Genomic DNA, 23,138 nt, shown 5'->3' with positions numbered 1-23,138 from the left:
GACACGTATCACCAAGAAGGTGAAAGCCTCAGGAGGTAGCCTCTCAACAGGTGACTAAATTGTGAATATGTCAGACAGCCCACATACAATCTTCTGGTCAGACTGAAGCCGGTAGCTTGTGGAGCCTAAGTTCAGTGTAGGTGACTGACTTTATAGCTGTGTGATGGAAATGAACTTCGTAATTTAGATAGATACTGGCACTGGAATTGTAGCTCGGCATCAGGTACACATATGGAAACTGTCTGAGGACAGCTGAGCACACTGAAGAAGCATGTATGGTATTGTATGTATTGTATGTTAATCGGGGACCTAGAAACGACGGAGAGGCTCCGTCCCCGCCGCAGCCGCAGTGGTCCACAACCCCACGACGACTACCGCAGTCCACTTCACCCCTCCGCCGCCCCACACCGAACGCAGGGTTATCGTGCGGTTCGGCCCCCAGTGGACCCCCCAGGGAACGTCTCACACCAGACGAGTGTAACCCCTGTGTTTGCGTGGTAGAGTAATGGTGGCGTACGCGTACGTGGAGAACTTGTTTGCGCAGCAATCGCCGACATAGTGTAACTGAGGCGGAATAAGGGGAACCAGCCCACATTCGCCGAGACAGATGGAAAACCGCCTAAAAACCATCCACAGACTGGCCGGTTCACTGGAGCTCGACACAAATGCGCCGGGCGGAACGTTTTCGTCGATTGACAAGCAGGGGCAACACACCGAAACCGAGAAATTCGACATGAAACATGAATGTCTTTCCCAGTACTACAAGGGATCTTGGTATTTCGCTCTTGCATAACCAGGCAACTGTGTGTTGGCATTTTCAAAAGCTACTATTCTAGCGAGGAAAAAAAATAAGAAAACGAAGCTGTAACAGCCAAGCCATAATCTAAGTAATTGTACATCACAGTTAGAATACTGAGCATGAAAAATACTCTCAGGATGGGTGAAAACTTTGAGAATCTCGATCTGGTGGCTAACAACTTTCAAGTCACTGATGAAAGTGCCACTAAAGCAGAGTTATTATCCACGGTTTTCCGAAACTCCTTCACCAAAGAAGCGAAGTCAGTATTCCTGAATTCCAATCAAAAACATCTAAGAAGATGAGAAACATAGAAGCAGGTATTCTCGGTGTAGCAAAGCAGCTTAAATCACTTAATAAACCTTCCGGTCCAGACTGTATACCAGTCAGGTCCCTTTCAGAGTATGCTGATAGCCACATATTTAGCAATTATATACAGAAAAATATGCACCTAAAGACTGGAAAATTGCTCAAGTCACACCAATACCAAAAAGGGGAAGTATGGGTATTCCGCTGAATTGCAGGCCCATACCACAAACATCAATTTGCTGTAGGGTTTTGGAACATATATTGTGTTCGAGCATTATGAATTACCTTGAAGAAAACGCTTTACTGACATGTAGCCAGCACGGATTTAGAAAATATCGTTCTTCTGGAACACAACTAGCTCTTTATACTCATGAAGTAATAAGTGCTCTATGATTCCATATTTCTAGATTTCCAGAAGGCTTTCGACACAGTTCCTCACAAGCCGCTTCTAACCAAACTGCGTGCCTATGTCATATCGCCTCAGTTGTGCGACTGGATTCGTGATTTCCTGTCAGAAAGGACACAGTTCGTAGTAATAGACGGAAAGCCATAGACTAAAACAGAAGTTAATATCCGGCGTTCCCCAAGGAAGTGTTATAGGCGCTCTGCTGTTAGTGACATATTAAGGACATAGGAGACATTCTGAGTAGCCTTCTTAGATGATGCTTTACCGTCTTGTAAAGTCACCAGATGACCAAAACGAACTGCAAAATGATTTTGATAAGATATCTGTATGGTGCGAAAAGCGGCAGCTGTCCTTGAATAAAGAAAAGTGTGAAGTTATTCACATGAGTACTAACAGAAATCATCTAAAATTCGTTGACACCTTAAGTCACACGAACCCGAAGGCTGTAAATACAACTAAATGCTTATCGATTACAGTTACAAATAACCTAAATAGGAATGATCACGTAGATAATGATGTGGCTAGAACAAACCAAAGACTGCGGTTCATTGGCAGAACACTTAAAAGGTGCAGCAGGTCTACTAAGGAGAATGCTTACACCACGATTGTCCGCCCTATTCTGGAGTATTGCTGTGCGGTGTAGGATCCGCATCAAGTGGGAATGATGGATGACATCGAAAAAGGTCAAAGAAGGGCAGCTCGTTTTGTATTTTTGCGAAATAGGGGAGATAGTGCCAAAGACGTGATACGCAAATTGAAGTGCCAATCATTAAAACAAAGGCGTTTTTCGTTGTGACGGGATCTTCTCATGAAATTTCAATCAGCAGTTTTCTCCTCCGGTTGCAAAAACAGTCTGCTGGAACCCACCAAACATAGGGAGAAATGATCATCACGAAAAATTAAGAGAAATCAGGGCTTGCACAGAAAAATTTAAGTGCTCGTTTTTCCCGCTGGCCTTGCGCGAGTCTAACGGTAGTGAGACAGCTTGAAAGTTGTTCATTGGGCCCACTGTCAGGCAATTTATTGTGAATACCAGATTAAACACGTGAAGTGAAACATGAACGATAAAGAGTTTGGACAAGAAGAGAATAGAAGCTTTCGAAATGTGGTGCTACAGAAGAATGCTGAAGATTAGACGGGTAGATCACATAACTAATGATGAAGTATTGAATAGAATTGGTGAGAAGAGGAGTTTGTGGCACAGCTTGACAAAAAGAAGGGACCGGTTAGTAGGACATTTTCTGAGGCATCAAGGGATCACAAATTTAGCATTGGAGGGCAGCGTGGAGGGTAATAATCGTAGAGGGAGACCAAGGGATGAATACACTAAGCAGATTAAGAAGGATGTAGGTTGCAGTAGGTACTGGGAGATGAAGAAGCTTGCACAGGATAGGATAGCATGGAGAGCTGCATCAAACCAGTCTCAGGACTGAAGACCACAACAACAACAACCAGAGTAAACACGTAGACATAGACTTTTTTTCCACTATTCCAGAAACGAACTCTACACGTCATGCAAATCTCTGTAGATGTTAATCCTGAGAAAGCAACTGCTGGAATATAGAATTACACTGTAGGAAATGAAGTTTGAATAGAGAATCGCAACACGTGATGAAATGTTTCGTCTCTCCATAGAAAGGTTGACGGCATTAAGCTCTTTAGACGACGGCTGATGAGCGTGTGTAGGGTCGAATCCTATTATTTCGAAACGCGCATCTGTGTTAACAGCGAAGTGAGAGCAGGTGAGGTTGATTACGAAGCAGTTCTCTCCCCAGTAAATGGCGAGGGGCTACTGGGAAAACCCCTGGGGCACGGGGGTGGGTGCCATCTGGGAGATTACGGCCGTGTTGCCGCAGACGACTAGGGCAAATACTCACAATTACTGCGCCACAATTAGCGGCCTGTTTAATATTCCATTTCACTTAAAGCGGAACCGCTGCGGGCTGACCACACTGCTCGGTTGTCCACAGAGTGGCAACGCTGTCGCCACTTCCACGACTTACGTATCATGTCACCATATTGTAATGCGACATCCGAAGGGATGGAGATATAGCTGAATGATTAACACTTACTGAAACTAAAGTGATATATTTGCAGTAATGAATAACTTAATAGATGTCTAATTTTCAACAAATATTCTTTGTGTCCTCGAGACATAGGACAATGGAAATCTGATAACATTAACCATCTGGTGGTCTTAAAGTTTACACAGGGTGCTCCATTGATAGTGACCCGGCCAAATATCACGAAATAATCATCAAACGAAAAAACTACAAAGAACGAAACTCGTCTAGCTTGAAAGGGGAAACCTGATGGCGCTATGGTTGGCCCGCTAGATGGCGCTGCCATAGGTCGAACGGATATCAACTCCGTTTTTTAAAATAGGAACCCCCATTTTTGTATTACATATTCGTGTGGGACGTAAAGAAATATGAATGTTTTAGTTGGACCACTTTTTTCGCTTTGTGATAAATGGCGCTGTAATAGTCACAAACCTACAAGTACGTGGTACCACGTAACATTCCGCCAGTGCGGACGGTATTTGCTTCGTGAAACATTACCCCTGTTGAAAATGCCCAACGGGCGTGTGCTATGTATGCTGCTCGGTATCCTGGACGACAACATCGAAGTGTCCGGACCATTCGCCAGATAGTTAAGTTATTTAAGGAAACAGGAAGTGTTCAGCCACACGTGTAACGTCAACCACGACCTGTAACAAATGATGATGTCCAAGTAGGTGTTTAAGCTGCTGTCTCCGCTAATCCGCCCATTAGTAGCAGACAAATTACGCGAGAATCGGGAATCTCAAAAACGTCGGTGTTGAGAATGCTACATCAACATCTATTGCACCCGTACCATATTTCATTGCACCAGGAATTGCATGTAGGTTGCAGTAATGAACGTCGTGTACAGTTCTTCCACAGGGCACAAGAGAAATTACGGGACGATGACAGATTTTTTGCACGCGTTCTATTTACCGATGAAGCGTCATTCACCAACAGCAATAACGTAAACCGGCATACTACACCCTATTGGGCAAGGGAAAATCCACGATGGCGGCGACAAGTGGAACATCAGCGACCTTGCCGGGTTAATGTATGGTGCCGCATTATGGGAGAAAGGATAATTGGCCTCCATTTTATCGATGGCAATCTAATTAATGCAATGTATGCCTATTTCCTACGTAATGTTCTACTGATGTTGCTACAAAATGTATCACTGCATGACAGAATGGCGATGTACTTCCATCATGATGGATGTCCGGCACATAGCTCGCATGCGGTTGAAGCGGTAGTGCATAGCATATTTCATGACAGGTGGACTGGTCGTCGAAGCACCATACCGTGGCCCGCACGTTCACCGTATCTGGCGTCCCCGGATTTCTTTCTATGGGGAGAGTTGAAGGATATATGCTATCGTGATCCACCGACAACGCCTGACAACATGCGTCAGCGCATTGTCAATGCATATGCGAACATAACGGAAGGTGACTTACTCGGTGTTGAGAGGAATGTCGTTACACGTATTGCCAAATGCATTGAGGTTGACGGACATCATTTTGAGTATGTATTGTGTTAATGTGGTATTTACAGGTAATCACGCTGTAACAGCATGCGTTATCAGAAATGATAAGTTCACAAAGGTACATGTATCACATTTGAACAACCGAAATAAAATGTTCAAACGTACGTATGTTCTGTATTTTAATTTAGAAAACCCACCTGTTACCAACTGTTCGTCTAAAATTGTGAGCCATATGTTTCTGACAATTGCAGCGCCATCTATCTCAAAGCGAATAAAGTGGTCCAAGTAAAACTTCCATATATCTGTAGGTACCACACGAATATGTAATAAAAAATGGGGGTTCCTGTTTAAAGAAATGGATCTGATATCACTTTGACCTATGGCAGGGCCATCTAGCGGGCCAACTATAGCGCCATCTGGTTTCCCCCTTCAAGCTAGACAAGCTTCGTTCTTTGTAGTTTTTTCGTTTGACGCTTATTTCGTGAGATATTTGGCAGGCTCACGATCAATAGACTATCCTGTATAAGTTATTTCAGCAGTATGGCTGTGGGCATCCTGGAACACATTATTTACGTTTGTAACATACAGGGTGTTTCAAAAATGACCAGTATATTTGAAACGACAATAAAAACTAAACGAGCAGCGATAGAAATACACCGTTTGTTGCAATATGCTTGGGACAACAGTACATTTTCAGGCAGACAAATTTTCGAAATTACAGTAGTTACAATTTTCAACAACAGATGGCGCTGCGGTCTGGGAAACTCTATAGTACGATATTTTCCACATATCCACCATGCGTAGCAATAATATGGCGTAGTCTCTGAATGAAATTACCCGAAACCTTTGACAACGTGTCTGCCGGGATGGCTTCACATGCAGATGAGATGTACTGCTTCAGCTGTTCAATTGTTTCTGGATTCTGGCGGTACACCTGGTCTTTCAAGTGTCCCCACAGAAAGACGTCACAGGGGTTCATGTCTGGCGAATAGGGAGGCCAATCCACGCCGCCTCCTGTATGTTTCGGATAGCCCAAAGCAATCATACGATCATCGAAATATTCATTCAGGAAATTAAGGACGTCGGCCGTGCGATATGGCCGGGCACCATCTTGCATTAACCACGAGGTGTTCGCAGTGTCGTCTAAGGCAGTTTGTACCGCCACAAATTCACGAAGAATGTCCAGATAGCGTGATGCAGTAATCGTTTCGGATCTGAAAAATGGGCCAATGATTCCTTTGGAAGAAATGGCGGCCCAGACCAGTACTTTTTGAGGATGCAGGGACGATGGGACCGCAACATGGGGCTTTTCGGTTCCCCATATGCGCCAGTTCTGTTTATTGACGAAGCCGTCCAGGTAAAAATAAGCTTCGTCAGTAAACCAAATGCTGCCCACAGGCATATCGCCGTCATAAATCCTGTGCACTATGTCGTTAGCGAATGTCTCTCGTGCAGCAATGGTAGCGGCGCTGAGGGGTTGCCACATTTGAATTTTGTATGGATAGAGGTGTAAACTCTGGCACATGAGACGATACGTGGACGTTGGCGTCATTTGGACCACAGCTGCAACACGGCGAACGGAAACGCGAGGCTGCTGTTGGATCACCTGCTGCACTAGCTGCGCGTTGCCCTCTGTGGTTGCCGTATGCGGTCGCCCTACCTTTCCAGCACGTTCATCCGTCACCTTCCCAGTCCGTTGAAATTTTGCAAACAGATCCTTTATTGTATCGCTTTTCGGTCCTTTGGTTACATTAAACCTCCGTTCGTCTTGTTGCAACAACACTGTGTTCTAGGCGGTGGAATTCCAACAGCAGAAAAATCCTCTGTTCTAAGGAATAAACCATGTTGTCTACAGCACACTTGCACATTGTGAACAGCACACGCTTACAGCAGAAAGACAACGTACAGAATGGCGCACCCACAGACTGCGTTGTCTTATATATCGTTCACATCACTTGCAGCGCCATCTGTTGTTGAAAATTGTAACTACTGTAATTTCGAAAGTTTGTCCGCCTGAAAATGTACTGTTGTGCCAAGCATATTGCAACAAACGGTGTATGTCTATCGCTGCTCGTTTAGTTTTTATTGCCGTTTCAAATATACCGGTCATTTTTGAAACACTCTGTATGAGAAATGCATTTACCTAGTGAAGTCATCATCTTTATGAGTGATGTCGTCAGTGACACCATAACTCTTATCAATAATGACATCTTCCTTCTCAGAGTGTGGCCACTTCACTTCCCCTCTCTACATCTTTCTCATCACGATCCTATCATAATGCAGTATTAAAAACCACGGATAGTAGAAATATCTCAATTGTATTAGTGGGAAATTAAAAACCATGTCCACCTCTCTCCAATCTCCAGTCAGTCACAGTGCAGTGCTCTTTGTCACCACCCAATCATTGTGCATTATTAAAAATGTCCAAGATGAAGAAAATACTTTAATTTTGTAGATGGATATATGGAAAGAGAATAGTTGTGTGCTTTCCATCACATGCCCATCCCCCACTCCAGCCAGTCAAGATGTAGTATTTAAATGGTGTCAGTTTACATTATTTCACATGTACACTTCCCTATCTCCCAACAATCAAAGTGTAGTATTACAAGAAGTACCAAATAGGCAGAAAAATCTCACATCTCTCATATTAGAGTGAAAGATATTCATTATTTCTGAAAGACATTTACCTCTCACATAAAACTGGTGTAAAATTTCATTATTTATTCACTGATATATATCACTGACATACGTATTAAAATGACTGTGACATCAAGTCGTGTATAGTACACGTAAAAAGAAGTACACACAAGTCTTGTGGCTCTCTCCTTCCCTAATATCAGAGGCTGGTATTAAAATACAAGAACCAATTACAACGTAGCCCCATCTGGACTGTGTGCTCAAAAAAGTGTAAGCAATCCAAATTATTTTCGAAAAACGATGTCACACACATCTTCCCACTTCTGTAGTCAGTCTAGAATTACTAGTACAATGCAGCCTCAATGGGCTGTCCTCAAAAGAACGAAATATTTATAAAAAAAAGTGAAAGTATCAGCATCACATAAAACACTGCAAATTTTGTCAATAATCTTTGCACTACTGACTTCCATAAAATGGTTTATGGACAGGCTCAAAGTCACACAGGTATATTTCTTTCGTAGGTGTATACAGTTGCTCATGGAATATTGGAATCAATGCACAGGTTGTATCAAAAAGAATCATCTGATTTACCACATCAATATTTCTGAAAATAATAAACATACACAATGAGTTTTTTAATGAATGGTAAACCCAAAAAAATTTTTTTATACCATTTCATAGATATTCATCATGCCCCCTTGAGATGCATGGCATATGTCAGTGCAGTACTCAAATTGTTTTTGGCATCCGAACATAATAATTATGACTTTTGTCAATTGGCTGATTCTTTTCAATACACTGTGTATAATATATTTTGTGTGAATAATCAGAAATACACATTTGCTTGGACAGTATAACAAACGAATTATTGATATGTAATTGTCGAACATGAGTTTTACATTAAACACTATTCTGTAACCCTGAAAACTCGGAATAAAATCAATTCTTGTTTCACATTCCAGTTACTTATTGTCACCCAGAAACGGCTCTACTGTTACAGAACGACAAAATTTTGGTATCTGTATCACGAGTTGTCTCCACTGTGAGGAACAGGTTTATGTACTGGATGAAAGCATTCAATATTTAGTCCATAGACAATACTTGTGTTTAGACGCAACAGAACCTTAGGTCGATTATTTTCTATGTCTGTGATATCACAGTAATCCAAAATGTCTGAAAAGCAAGTCTGAAGTGCAAAACGTATGATGTTTGCATCGATTATATGCGGGAACTGATGACCACTATTCTGACCACCACAAAGTTCAACATTATCATCGATTACATGGGACTTTATTGACGTTAAGTACAAGAAAAGACGCTGTAAAGATCAAATAATTACTTTACCTCATCTATCATGCCACAATGTTCCGAAATGCACCAGGGAAATGTGATGTTTAGGTTGAAACAGTGTCTAGATATGTAAAGTGTATTCAGATCAATTATGTGTGTGGACTGCTTTCACCTAATATTTATTTCTTTCATTACCAGTTCACAAGAAGCAACATTAACAGAAAAATAACGTTAATAGCAAGCATTAAAAACAAACTGTTGCTGCATTTTCAGAAATTATTGCTCCCTAAAAAACCTGTAATCAGTTACACCAGCATCTTTTTAGGAAAGAAAGGAACAAGGTGTTGGATTTTATGATTTATCAAACTTTAGGGCAATGCGGACTGTTAATGCACACACACTAACGAGAGAGAAGACCAAAAGGACTGTAACAGTGAGTCTTGTGACATATCCAAAGACAATGTTAGATTTGATAACTGTCATTTATTGTTAGATTTTTCGTAACTTGCAATCACAATGATGTTTCAAAAATTAAACATTTCAACATGTAAATTTCTTCATTAATTGAAAATGCATGCCTATCTTAATGTATGCAAGATCTCAATGTAAATGCAAGTAAAATCGATTTGGGGCCTATGTAGCATTTCTCACACGGTTTTCAAGCGCATTGAAGCTTTAAATTAAATATTGCCACATCTCAACAGACTGTATCACTTATTGAAATACTCACAGGTTCGATATTCCCACTCCTGAAATGAACTTTTAGGTTAGGCAGGAATCATTTGGAACAAAAGGTCCATATGTACATCATTCTTGGCAGCTCTATTGGCCGATAAACCATATTTTCCAATTTATAATGTGCCTGTACAACTTATTAAAATACACACAGGTTGCATAACTATCAGAATATACACACAGGTAGCGCAGTTATCGTAATATGTAACACTCCCTTGAAACTCCAAAAAAAATGAACTTATATTATATGAAATGAACTTATATTATATGTAAGGTTTTCACCACGAACCTACTACGGTGTCGTAGCAGGCGGAGAGGTGATACTCCGACGTGGCGCGTCCCAGGTGGCGAATAGGGGGGTCCTCACCGGTTTACCAGCGGACTTGAGCGAAATAAAATAGCTCTCGCGGACCAAACACTAAACAACCTCTACGGCTAACAACCATAGTTGTAACTCGCAGCTTGCTCCATACAAGGTTGACTACCTTTGAAAGTCAAACATGGAAGGAAATCTTTCAAGGAATAATCCACCGCTTGGCAATAACCAAGGAAGACTGCACTCGGATACGGTGGGCAGTCACCTGAAAGATAACTTGGATGAGTCGGAGCATCTGAAAATACCCAAAACGGACAGACGACCAAAACTCAGGACAAATAAACTACATTGCGACACACAATATAAATTCCCTCATACAACCAGGCAAACTCAAAATTCTGACGGATGAAATGGATCGCCAGGGGATTCTCATAGCCAGACTTCAAGAAATGAGAAATACTGATCAGGAGCCGATAGAATCACAAGGATATAGGATTTATAAGGGAATACCAGGGAAAAGAGTCATGAAACAGTGTCCACAATTTGGAACAGGATTCGTGGTGAGTCTGAAAATAATAGAGTCCATAATAGAATTTAAAGCACAATCTCCCAGGCTCTCAACATTAACTCTAAAATCTGCAAATAAAATGTACACAATAATAAATGCCATGCCCCGACAAATGATAAAAATAATAAAAAAGAACACAGAGAAGAGGTAGAAAAATTTTGGGAGCTCTTATATCAAATGACGAATAACATTAATAAAAATCACATCAAAATTTTAATTGGAGACTTCAATGCCCAGTTAGGAAGGGAAAAGAGATATAGAGACATAATAGGGAAATGGACAGCACAAAGAAGAACAAACAAAAATGGCATAAGACTAGTGGAATTTTGCAGAAACCATGACATGATCTCAAAGCCGACATATTTTAAGAGAAGACCAAGTAAACTAAAAACTTGGAAACATCCAGACTGGAAAAAAGGAGAATGGCAACTGGACCATGTCTGCATGGATAAGAATTACCACAAGGAAATTTACAATGTGAATGTACTGAGAGGGACAGATACCGGATCAGATCATTACATGATAAAAATTAAAATTAAATTAACCCCATTAGCAAAGAAAAAATCCCACCAGAAGAAGAAGAGAACCTATGACCCTCATAAACTGATACAAAATGAGGATTATGAAGCACAAACCAGGGATATAAAAATAACAGATGATCTGGAAGAAATAATTCCCAAATTGAAACAAATAGCTGAACAAGTTGCCCCTATAAATCCAAGGAAAAAACACCAGTGGTGGAACGATGAATGTGATGAAGTAGTGTTGGATCGACACGAAGCCTGGTTAAGGCATCAAAATGAAAAAACAGAAAAATCATATTTGGAACTCACAAAACAAAGGAAGACAACACAAAAAATAATAAGGAGAGTTAAACGTCAGTACCAAAAAGATATACTTCTAATGATAGAAACAAATAGTGAAAAAACAAACTCAAGAGACTATTACAAAATATTTGGCAGTTAATTACAAAGATATGATCCTCCAACATTAATGTTAAAAGATAAATATAATAAAGTAGCCCATAGCAATAGTAAAAATACAGAAATTCTAGCAGAAACATTTAACAAGTTACTAAATTGTGAAGATCCCCCAGAACTTCTTCAGATAAACACAGAAACCCCAATTAAAACACCAGCAGAAAATATAAATCCACCTACAATTAATGAGGTCTACAGAGCTTTGAAAGAACTCAAAAACTACAAAGCAAGTGGAGAAGATCAAACGTTTGCTGAACTTTGGAAATATGCAGCAGAACCAGTAAAGATAGCATTTCACCAATGCATAGTAAAAATCTGGAATGAAGAGAAATTACCAGAAAATTGGACTACTGCTATAATACATCCATTACATAAGAAAGGAGAAAAATCAAATCCAGACAACAATAGAGGAATTTCCCTTTTGGACTGCACGTATAAGATCATGTCAAGAATACTATACAACCGGTGTAAAGATCAACTAGAACTGGAACTGGGAGAATATCAAGGAGGATTTAGATCCTGGAGAAGCTGCCCAGAACAGATAATCACCTTGAAGTTAGTTATGGATGCCTACAAAAGAAGGCAAAAACAACTAGTCATAACCTTTGTAGATTTCAAAAAGGTGTATGATTGCATCCATAGATCTTCAATGATGAAAATATTAAGGAATTTTGGACTTCATCCTAAATTAATAAAAATGATACAGTTAACCTTAACAAACACCAAATCCAAAGTAAAATTTAGAGGAGAAATATCTGAACCATTTACAATTAAAACAGGGTTGAGACAGGGAGATTGTTTATCACCATTGCTATTCAATTGTGCTCTTGAATATGTAATGAGAGAATGGTACAAGGAAAATCCTATGAATATTAAAATTGGAACTAAGAAAGATAAAATAAACCTAAATTGCTTGGGATTTGCTGATGACCTAGCATTACTAGCTAATAATATTCAGGAAGCCACGAAACAAATAACAAGCTTACAAAATATAGCACAAAATTTAGGACTCCACATATCATTTGAAAAGACTGAAATAATGGTAACAGATCCACTTGTAATAGATCACATCACAGTGGACAATAGGGAAATTAAAATAGTGAAACAATTTGAATACCTGGGTGAAATTATAACACATAAATTGGACGAGAAACCTGCATGGCGAGCAAGAACTAATAAAATGATAAAAGCTCAAAAACTAACATGGTCTACGTACAATAAAAAATGTCTATCAATTAAAACAAAATTAAAACATTACAAGACGGTGGTTCAACCAGAGGTTACATACGGAAGTGAAACTCTTTTTAAAGTCACCCTGAAAAACAGAATTGACAAAATTTTAAAAGTAGAGAGAAGAATTGCTAGAACATGCATAAATAAGAAATATCAAAAAGCTGGGCAATGGCGGATAGTTCCAAATGAAGTGGTATACAGAGAACTGGAGCCCATCACTGATACTACACGAAAGAAAAGGATCTCCTTTTGTGGTCACATTCTGAGGACACCAGAAACCAGATTATCAAGGAAAATTATTGAGAAACTCTGGAATTTGAAACAACAAGGAGGATGGCTTAAGAAAATAAGAGAGGATATGGAAGAACTGGAATTAACTCTGGATGATTTGCAGAACAAAACGCCAAATTTAAAGAAGTTGAGGGACACAGAAATAAGATTTAAACCAAAAATTGACAAACGATATACAATGAAAAGGGTATTTACAGATAAGGAACGACGAAAAGCATCGGAACGAATGAAGAGATACTGGGCCACTCGGAAGGGGAAGATACCAAAGAAGAGGACCAGAAATGATTGACTGAAGTGGTCCAATGAGGCCGTAAAAGCAGAAGAAGAATAAGAAGTAAGGTTTTCAAACCTAAAATAAAATATTTCTGTACCTAAATTGCTTCTGTTACTTATTCAAACACTCACAGCTCACTTATTGGCATTAGTGATAAGAAATTTAGAGAAAGCAGAATTCTTAAGAGTTAAACATGTGTGTTCTATGTAAGTGGGCTGCTATATGTAAACGAATTACATTCTTTCTTTTTTTAAAAAAAAGTGATCTATATGTCACAGATAACAAAGTACAAAAATGTATTAACAATCCAGTTTATATGTCAAATCTGTTCATTGACACTTAATTTATTACAGGAAATATGTTATACAGGAGCTGAAACACGGCCCTGTCGCACATAGTGCATGAGGTAAGGTAAGGTGCATATCTAACACAAACAGCAAAGAATGAAAAGAAATAACTATTCTTTTTGGAAACAAATTGTACACAGGCGACCACTGTAAGAATATAGCCTTTAGCATTTTATGGCAAGACTTTGTAAGGGGTCCGTAGGCCCTTACTATAAGTTTGCACTGGGCACAGGTCGACTGGGCAAACAATCGATAGTGTCTGGTTGCGGGAGCGAGTGTAGAGTTGAGTCAGTTCCGGGTTGCGGGCCGCACCGTGCGGAGGCCGGTTGATGTAACGCAAGGCTTACCGACAAAGGGAGTGGCCATCGCCGCGGTTTAACCCCTTTGTGTTAGAATAATACGGGAAAGTAAAAAAGTATAATTACGAGAGTGATCAGTGATATTTCTGTGCCGATATTTGTGGTTTCGCGTCTACCGCGCCGGCATCATTTGGATTGCAGTGTTGGATTGCAGTGTTGGATTACAGTGATTGAATTTGCGTGTGACTAATATGAATAACGAAGAAGCCTGTGCTGAGATTAGCCGTTATTAAAAGTGTATGACGGAGGCAGTGGCTGTCTCCTTCTTCTTGTGTTTTTGAGACGAATATAGGTCTTGATTAGTGAAGCTGTGTTGGCGTTCTTCTTGTCACCAGACATTTTATTATTACAGCATTTAAGAAGGACAAAATGGAATGTAACAACTCCGCAGCAGTCCATTCCGATTGCCAGCCCCATTAGGTACACAGTCACATTAATTAATTATTATTTGGGCTGCTATTCAGATCCCGATCGAGCGGGATACATTAAAAATCGGAGTGTTACAAGTTACATGCTTCCCTCATCACAGTTGGTATCACTACATTCGATGCTGAACTATATGGAATAAATTCTCATTATATCTTGAGATTTTTATTATGTGGGGAAGTACAGAACTTCGTTGCAAGGGTGGCGAGGCCTGGAAGCTGTTGCACAGGTTCTTGCTATGTTTACAGCTGTAAAGATGCAACAGCAATATTGGGGCACATTGATGCAATTTGAATAGCCAATTCGATACACTTATGGGGCAGTAAGTCTTAGTTTGATGGGTATTAAATAAACTATTACGGTAAGCTGATACATACGTATGATTCAACTTGATACAGTTTAAGGACTAATTTGATACACGTCAGGGGCAGCGTGGATGAGTGCTAAAGGCTACTTGATATACTGTGTATGGAGGCTGATATAGTTTGAGGAACATATTAATAAGCTTTCAGGATAAGCAGATACACTTCGTGGGGAAGCTGATAGACTTTTGTGGCAAGTAGATACATTTTGAGGGGCAGTTTGATACTCTTTGTGGAGAAGTGTGATACCCTTTTGGAGCAAGCTGATACAGTTTCAGAGGCAAGCTGATAAACGTATGGGGCAACTTCATAATGAATGAGGCGTAATTTGAGACCACTGATTGTCAGTGACCAATGATGATCAGTGATCTGTGATGATCAGTGATCAGTACATATTACGTATCAGGCTTTAAGCATCATGCATTATGCATTAGCCAATAGACATTATCCATTAGCTGTAAGGCATTAAATGCTAGTCACTGCCCATTACATTATATATTAGGCATTAGCCATTGTGTATTAGTCATTAGGCATTAAGCATTATCCAATAGCCATTAGGTGTTATGCACAAGGTATTAGGCATTACGCACTAGCCATCAGGATTTAGGTATCAGACATTGTCATTGGCGATTTGGCATTAAATGTTGGTAATTAGGAGATGCCCATTAGGTGTTCAACATTGCTTGTCACTCCTTAGCCATTATGCATTAACCATTATACAATTAGAGGTAAGCATTATTTGTTATACATTAGGCATTCAGCACAACACTCAGTTGTGGGAGGAAGTTTGGATTAAGAGGTCCTGTCTTCCTGTTTCAGTTGGAGGGCATTCATTTGCTGTGATGCTGTCAATGTCCTATAGCCTGGTGACAGTCGACGACCTTAAACACATGGCTTCATCAATATGGGGTTTATTAACAAAAATTGGGAATGGAGTTTCGAGAAATTACGTTTCAACACGAGTAAATGTGTCGGGTTATGGCAAAAATGAGAGAAATACAAATATCACAAACTGTGTCATATGTACGTGGTATCCCATCACAGAACATATATATTTTTAAACAATAAAAGTCTTTCCCTATCTATCTTGCATGTTGTAGCACAAAACTGTGAGAGACATCTCAGTTACCTCGGAAAATGCCGCACAGCTCCCCTAGGCTTCTACTATTCTCTCTGTCGAGGTATCAAATTCGTCAATACCTTGGGTCTCGGTTTCTCCTGCTGATATATTTTCCTCAGAAACTCTTTAACTATTTCATGTATTTGATCTCTGCCAGAGAGCTTTCCTCAGCCAAAAAAATAAATAAATAAAAATAAAAATGAAAAAACCGGCATAGTGCTGTTGCATCAATACTAATGCACTAACACACAACTATAAACTTCTTTCAGAAACAATTTCACCTGTTCTAAGAGCAACGTCCAAAATACTGTATTTTGAAACGATTTATCAGCATCTTTGCGTATTTTAATAACGGTTATAGATAATTTACATGTAGATATATTTAATTGGAAGTTTATTACGGTTGCAGAGTGTATGATGATGTATATACAGTACTACTTTATTTTTTATTGAATTTTTGTAGAGTTTATTCAAGCTGTGTGTATTTCAGTAAATAAGGCATACATCTTAGAATCAGAATAATAATTAGTTTTAACGGTTCGTACAGGATTCAGCTGTGGTACACTTACTAAACTTACTCCACAAACGAATGCTGTTTAACTTAAAATTTCCTATCAGTAATGCTAGTACACAAGCTAAGATTATTTTACTAAGTGATACAGACAATTTAGATTTGGTAACATTTAATTTTAATCTTTAATATGATTGCAAAATGTGAAGGAAGTCTTACACATAATGCAGTTCTGTTTGCCTCGATTTTTTTCTAGATATCTTGCATACATTATGATAAGCATGCATTTTTATAAGCAATACAGACCGTTTAGTTGCTGAAACATTTTATTTTTAGAAACTTCATTATGCTTGAAAAGTGTAAAATTATCTCACAAGAAATGATATATAGTTTCATTTACTTTCGAGATATCGACTCTGACACTGTCTCCAGATATACAGCAGCAGTTTGTTTGTAATACTCCCTAACTTCAGGTTTTTGTGACACATTATCCTCGCTCCCCACTCTTGAACTGGATGTGAAAGAAAGAAATGCTAGTCGATGACAGTGCACACATCAGACTTTATATATTTATATTTATTTACATATTTATATACAGTTGGAAGGTAAATATTACATTTTCTGACGCATTTTGCTATATCGTGGCATCATAGTTGAGTCAAAGTAATTAATTTGAGCCTAACAATGTTTTCTTTGTACTTATTCTCAACTAGGACACCAATCCTTTGCAACCAGTCAACAATAATACTTCCCTAGTGATATATTATCTTCACTGTCCCCTTTAAATGTGCCTCTCCTCTCACTAAATTATGTCATACGTTCTGTGAAAATGTTACCATTATGTTAATTAAATATTACTGTTATTATTTCAGTGAAATTTTCTATGTATGGTGTAATATCGGTACAATAGATAAAACAGTAAAAATAATCTAGCAACGTTGTGCAGATTCTCAGTAACATACAATCGATATCATACGGATACATTAAAACACAACCAAATGCTCCTCGGTAATTATTTGTGAAAATAAACAAGCTTATAGCTGTCACTTTACTTTTCACAGTGCTGGGTCAGTCATAAGGTTCACTTTTTGCAATGAAAGTCGTCCTGCTTTAGACTTTATACCACCCAGGACCTAATTCCATACAATACCTGCAAATTACTGACAGATTCGTCTTAAGCTACCTGGTACAGGTCTCTTTACTAGAAGAACAATTTTTAGTTAGTCGGCGCTGATAGTAAAGCACCTGTAAAACAATGACGTAAATTTTAAATGTGTTACGTAATGGTGGCTGACTGCAACGCTCCAGTAATGCTGTTTTCACTCCAATGCAGAAAATTTCATAGTTATGAAAACTAGGATTGTTTGACATAGGTCTAATACCTCTGTAAATAAAACTCAACTCACGCTGAACTTAGAATCTATTTGATATCAACTTAGGAAATTACATTACATTACATTACAGACCTGGATAACTGGATAAGTGGTATATGTAAAAGGTTTCTGGAAGTGAACCATACATATACAGAAACATAGAGAGAGAAAGAGAGAGAGAGAGAGAGAGAGAGTGAGAGAGAGAGAGACAGACAGACAGACAGACAGAGAACGCTTAAATGTATAAATCGGTTGAAAGGCGCAAATGAACGCTTATTAGTACAATGATATCGTTTATTTTTCAATTAAATCTTTACTGTCTCCATTTTTCAAACTATTAATTTGGGTAATTGTTCGGCTAAAGCACTGTATTTATGAATTTCCTAACCACACGACCTTTTTTTGTTTTACAGGTTTTGTACGTCTCACACCACAGGACAATGATATTGTTATTACATATTAGTATGGGGACGCTACATGCCAAGAGCACACATTTTCAATGTTTGTTACTGGCACTCCACAAGTGTTCCTATACTACAGTATACTCGTCATTTTTCCTCTAGTGTCCTTGGTTATGGTTCAGTTTTCACATTAACAGTTTAAATTCATCTCACTTCATTTGTTACATTCGTTTAAAGTCTTGCTTTACAAACGCTTGCTGTATTGTTATTACTGCTCGATGACACATTTATTGCAGCTACATTTTACGTGCTGGATTTACGGATATAAGTTTGTATTCATTTGCGCGCTACAATACTTCGGTGTATGTATCCCCCATACGGTCGAAGGTCAATGGGAAAATCAAGGAAACCACAACGGAGCCCATTGTGCCTGTATTATTGTAGGGTTTGCTTTGAATGATTTTTGAAGATTTAATATATACATTGTTTACTTGAAGTATGCATTAAAATCATGTTGGTGTTTTGTTTACATAAACATTGTAGGAGAAACAGTTTTGTTATAGAGCGTGATAAGGTTTATGGTTTATGTTTGGTTTGTCTGAACTGTCTGTAGTTTCCATTGCATACAAGTAATTTATGATTGTTCGGATAAAACATTTACGGTAATGTTTGATGTTTGCGAAAAGTCGTTAAGTGTGTACGGCAGTTAGTATTGAGTACGGATGGCTTCAGCACGGCATCGAATCTTATTACCCTGAGCTGTTCTCTGCTAGGCTGCTGGCATATGTGTCTCTTGTGGCATGCATCGTTAACGTCTGGTGGTAATCTGCTTATGCAGGGCAATTCCGTCAGATTTGTGCAATAAATAAACCCAGAGTACAGGATTACAGTCTGTATCATTTCTGATGTTACCGCTATGGACAAAGCGCATCATGCTTAGTTGTTATTGTCTATCAAAGGACCAGTTCCGATGGTCTTTATTTGCTTAGGGTGTGTAGTGTAACGACGTAAGCTTTTTATAAATGATTTTCTTTTGACATATGACCATGTGCAGACTTCGTCACCTACGTCAGTTACAACACACTTCAGAAATATTTAAATTCTTTTTAAATTATCTCTTAATGATTCTTGAACGAAACTGTAATTAAAATATCATCATTTGAGTCGTATGCGCAGAATTACGTCACTCAGTCCAATTGGTTTGCGCACACATTTTTCAATTTAGATGTCGTTTGTTTCTCATCAGAAATTATATTAATGCAAGTTATCTGCTTTAATAAATATTAGAACCACATTGAATAAACTTTCAAGACTCAAACTCGCGATGAACGTTGTCAGAATTAATAATATTATCAAATAAATTTAATTCATTAACATAATTCTTCATAAATAAATTCTTGGAACACGTATTTATACTTTAGTAGCATCCTCTAGTTTATTATGTTACTACATATAGACGTGAACCTGAACCTTGACAAGATAGGACTGAACATTTACAACATGATTAGACTTTTTATGACGTCATTGTTGTAGAAACATTACAAAATCTTATTTTTTTCAGTTTTTAGAAGCACGACGCAACAACTCGGTTTCAGGATCTTCTGTTGCTCTCTGGCTGTCGACCCACGACGTATAGTGGCCAGCAATTTTCTCTCTGGCCCTGGCAGTGAAGATGCTGTCTCCGTTCGTTGCGCCGCCCTCTCCGTACATGAAACATAAAAAATAAATACAAAACTTTAGATAATTCACAACAATTACAAAGATTACAAAAATACGTAAACAAAACACTAAATTAAATTTATATTCACCTGCAAACTGGGCTGACACTGGTGGATGGGTGACGCTTCAATTTCGCGTCCCACTACAGGCTTCATGGGTTAAAAAGTCTCGTATATTGACATTCTGCAGTAAGTCTACCTCAGAGTTCTCGATAATATTTTTGATCTTCGTGTATAATTAAGCAAACCAAATGAGTTTATACACAAGTACGAACTGATTTACTGTCCGTCTACTAGTCAGCATTCGTTTGCATTGTCTATTAGGAAAACATTCAGGCCCCGACCTTGAACTGTTTACATCGACGCCTCTACTGCTGGCGAGGAATGCTGATTGTTGACTGCGCCCAACTCGCAACCATTCCGGGCTTTATGCGCGAAATTACTTTTCATACTTTATGTTTCATACTCTTTAAGTTCGTAACCCTGGTTGTGAGTGTCATGTATTGTGCTAATATTGACGTTGCGGCGACGTCTTAACATTGTCCCAGAAAGCGATCAGTATCCCACCATGTTCCGTTATAACTGTGCAGTCTCACTCAGCATACATTTATTACGGGTCTAAGTGACTAACACACTTCTTTATAAAGTTCATTTTAGTGTACTCTATATCCAGGTATTTACAAGGAAGTTAACTTTGAAAGATCCACACAAAAGAGTGATTAACAACTTCCTGTATACAGAGCTCTATATGAAACGGTAGTTTACAATGTTTACTTCTTTCATACGCACCATGTAAAGTAATCGATTACTCGTTCACTGTGGCCTGACTTATAAGCTCTGGTCTGCCTTAAAAATAATGTTTTACTTTCATTTGTAGAGTATTTTGAATAATTGTGTACTACTTCTCGCGTGAGGCTACTTTCTCGAGGACTTCAGTGCATATTCCTACAGGTAAATCAAAACACGCACCCAGTTCCCTAGTTACATAATAACTTCCTAGAAATAAGAATTAGCACTGTGTATGTAGAAGACATACACCAAACGAATACGGTTTCAGTACTTGAAGTGAGCGTACAGAAGACATTTCTGGTGCATTAAGTTTGTACTGGTAAGTTATCTTTAGTCATCTCCCTCTCTAGTATTATTACATAAAATGCAAAATAACCTATCAATATTTATTACAGAAACTCAAAGAAGCTGTAAAGGAAATACATTCAACTACCAAAGTTATTTGATTAAAAAAAATTACTCCATTTAAACCTTATTTAGGAAGGTATCTCCAAATTGCGTACTACCTTCAATTAAATATTTGCTAGTGTATTGCAGACGGCCATGGAGACTTACCAGATAATCAATACATCTTATTTAAACATACTGACAGCACTATATATTCTCACTCAAAATAATGTTTGAGCAAAACAACATTACTTGCAAGTACTATACACCAACAACGTACATGTCATCAGCGTAAATACTTCATCCAATCCCTTTACCGGTATAAACCCTTGATTTTATTAGATTCCTAGTAAATAAATGCACACATGTGGGGTATTGATTACCTTCTATGGCGGTACATTTAGCAATTGCCATTTCGTAATCTTCTTGCTTCATGCTTGCTTAGGGTGGGTCCGCAGAGACGCTCGATTGTTTCCTACTCTGTCCTTTTCCTCGTCACTTCAGCAGCAGACTCCTTTTCGGTCCATGGGACGGAGTCTGTGTTATGGTGAAATGTATAACGTGGTCTTACCCCAGTGTGGTACGTACACCTCGTGATACTACCGGGTTTCTCTGAAAATATATCCATATAGTTAATCGACAACTGATTTAGCTCACCATGCTGGCCAGTGGCCAAATAAATTGATTATCACACCTTCGAGGAAATCGATTCAGTTCTGCCAGGAGTATTTTATTTTTTCACACCACTATAACGGAATTTTAGATTGTATACGTTATTGCTAATTGCAATACTTGTGTCCCCCTGCACGCTGCCCTGATATTCTGACAGTATTTGCCATGTACCTCTTTCATCTTTACCGTTGAAAGCGAAACTCTTCCATCTTCATTCAAAAAGCTGAGTTCACCATTAGATATTAGATATCCTCTAGCAGAGAAACTCGTAAGTCAGTATACAGGCCGCCACCAATCCTTTAAGTAGGGGGAAGGTGCATTATGTCGTTTCCTTCCACACTGAAACTTCCACCTGTATCTGATGCTTAATGATTCGTGACTGAGAGCCAAAAACGCCGGTCACTTTGCAATTTTTTGCTGGGAATGATGGGAACCTACAGACTTGACTTATCCTCCGAAAGAGCTGTAAGTCCATTACATCAACTGAAGCGCCCGTATTTACTATCAGGTTCACTGACGGTCCACGAACACTTGTCTCGACTACGGCTTCTACTAATTCAGTGTCTTTCTGTGGGCAAGAACGAGATCGGTTTAATCGCTCTTGTTGGAATTTGATATGTTAATTGTATCTTAGCATTCTCATACTACTGTCTACCACATCAATCTTTCTCTCATTCCGTATCACGGCTAACAACAAACAATTTATTTCGGTCTAATCTCGTCTGACAACTGAGAAGTCCCGGGACGGATATTTCCCGTTACGGCTACGATTCCCACACTCTGGTTAGTGTTTTGCCATTGCGGTGCACTAGGGTTTAACCCTTGTGCAGGGTTATAGCAAATATTATTATGCATGTCGGTATTGTTCGGAGGTGGTCCTTGATTTTGATGCCAGTGCCGAGGATACCCATTTTGGTTAAAACTTGAAGCATTTCTCCAATTGGCCGTACTATTTAGGCGTGATTTGGATCCATCCTCACGCCCACGTCTGCTGTTAAAAGGCGGATGACCATATCCGCTCTGTGGCTTGAAGTTCTTATAGTTATATTCATTCTTTCTTTCATTACAGTTGATGTTGTGATGTGGTGAATGGTTCTGCTTATCACGTTTGCACAGAGATGAATTACCATTACTGTGATCACCGCTGTGTTTGTATTAGATCAATAGCATCGAACGCTGACATGAAATGTTCCATGTCATGTTCCGGAACTTCAATAAGTTTCCATTTGATGTTGTTCGGTAATCTCACTTTGAGTAACTGTATCACGTCGCGATTTGAGACAGGTTCATCCCAGTATGACACTGTTCCACAA

Source organism: Schistocerca nitens, chromosome 6, assembly GCF_023898315.1.
Source record: "Schistocerca nitens isolate TAMUIC-IGC-003100 chromosome 6, iqSchNite1.1, whole genome shotgun sequence".
Classification (NCBI taxonomy): Eukaryota; Metazoa; Arthropoda; class Insecta; order Orthoptera; family Acrididae; genus Schistocerca; species Schistocerca nitens.
This window is presented reverse-complemented; position numbering follows the sequence as displayed.